Source organism: Piliocolobus tephrosceles, chromosome 2 (assembly GCF_002776525.5).
Source record: "Piliocolobus tephrosceles isolate RC106 chromosome 2, ASM277652v3, whole genome shotgun sequence".
NCBI lineage: Eukaryota > Metazoa > Chordata > Mammalia > Primates > Cercopithecidae > Piliocolobus > Piliocolobus tephrosceles.
The window spans coordinates 114,819,039-114,821,299 of NC_045435.1; positions in this window are offsets into that span (position 1 = coordinate 114,819,039).

Below are 2,261 nucleotides of genomic sequence, written 5' to 3' on the forward strand. Positions count from 1 at the left end.
AGCTTCCTGGTGGTTAAATGATAGTATGAAAATCTCAAGATGATCAAATATTCATATAGATTTTGGCCTAAAGTACTATTTACTTAAAAAAAATTCAACCAATTCAGAGAATTTCTTTATAGCAGCAGTTCTGAAGTGTTTCAAAAAACAGACTTCCCCAACCCCCCGAGAGGGGGCTTTGTACTCAGTTGAATTTTCATTGCTTAAAAAATACCTCTCCCCGAAACACCTGCATGGAATTTTTTAGAAAATGCACATGCTGTGTCACAGTGGGTCACAGCACATGTTTAAACAGGGGGGTGAGTTTTGGAAGGCCAGAACTTTGGCAAAAATATATTTACCTCGATGCCATCAGATTGCAAAGCTAATTAAACTAATTATTATAGTCAATAATAAAATACAGAACTCTCTAGTACTCACTACATCAATATAGGCACACAGAATAATTCATTGATCTCAGCATTTTCTTCCAAGAGATGATTATGGTTTTGGGGTACATGTAAACGTTTCAATCACTGATAATGGATTTCTTTTTTTTTTTTTTTTTTTTTTTTTGGCATTTAATGCACTAGATGCTCTTATCTTTTTAAAAACACAAGAAAATGTCAGAAGATTAATAATACTACAGATGTTGCCAAGGAACAAGACTGACCTAAAATTACAAAAGTATAAAACACAAAAATATAACATGCTACAAGGGAAAATTAGTACATAAGTACATTTAAAAAATTTTTACAATAAATAAAGATTGCACTGTAATTGGCATTTAAAGTACTGTATGCAGAATATAGTATAAATAAACCAAAAACAAAATAATGTTGGTTTCCCCATGACTTTGGTATGGGAATATTATAAGCTAGTACAGGATACTGCATCTTAGACAACAAAGACCAAGCACAAAATAGCTATGATCAAGAAAAACCAAGTAGCAAAAATATACAAAAACAGAAGCAGGGGGATACACTGTGTCTGTTGCACCCTTTTGGAATATATTTGCACCTCCAACTCTTAAATGTCCCTGAGGTACTCGAACATTATGGACTTCATATAAATAATCCAATGACTTTGGGTTAAAATTGATTATCTCGTGACTCAAAATAAACACATAAGAGTAACACTTTGCACTCCAATAGCACCTGTTGGTCAAATATCTCAAAGCACTTACAAACATAAGAATCCCCATTTTATTTTATTTTATTTTTCATGCATGGGAAAACTGAGGCACAGAGAGGTAAAGTGACGTGTTCAGGTCACGCAGCAAGTTAGTGACAGATCCAGGGAGAGAATCTAGGCTCTTTGATTCCCAAACACCCTGTGTTTACCATCAAACACCATTCCCTCTCCAACCATGGCCAGGCAACCCCACAGAAATAGGAACTACAAATTTAGATGACTCTCTTTTGGGTTTTATCAATTTTCATCTGCGGTTACATTAGTATTATGTGCACTGAATTAAGGTATTGAAATTCAATCACTTCATTGATACCTCAAAGAACAGCCTAAAGGCAAATGCTTCAAAAATAATGAGCTGACACATAAGAAGACTGCTCACAATTAGTGTAAATCATGGACAATGGGCAGAGGCACTAAACTGTCACCAGTTCTTGTCATATAATTCTGGTCAAACATAACAGAATATAATAACTCTAGTGATTAGAAGTAGTTATATACAAAGACAAACAAACAAGTTAAAGCAGCCTTTAAAATAGCTGAACAAGAAAACTAACTATTGCACAATGCCCTCTTAAAGTTACTGCTATGAATTGATGTGGTAAAATCTACAATGCTCCATAATTTATAGGTGCATTCTGGTTACTTGATTTCTTATACAGGCAGCTCATAGTGTTAAAATTATAAGAAATACAGATTATTAAAACATTTTAGATTAAAGTACACATTTTGATTTAAATGAGCTAAACACAGTTAAATAACTGAGTGACAAAATGGTTGTTTAGGGCAGTCTTATCTGAGTGAACATATCTTCTGTATGTTGCTGTTGCTGTGTGGTAATACTCTGACAACACTGAAATCCTAGCCCTGTAAGTACACACACGGTGATTCATGTTTACAGATATAGATGATCAAGACATAAGAAGTGACTGGTGAATATAAATTACTAAACTGTAACAAAAAAAATCAAAGGCTTGCAAAAGACATCAGTGAAAACAGAATGAATGAAGGTAAATCTGAAAATTTAAAGAAAAACATAAGAAAGCTAGCTTTTGGTATCTGGTATGCTTTTCTTCTTCTTTTTTTTTTTT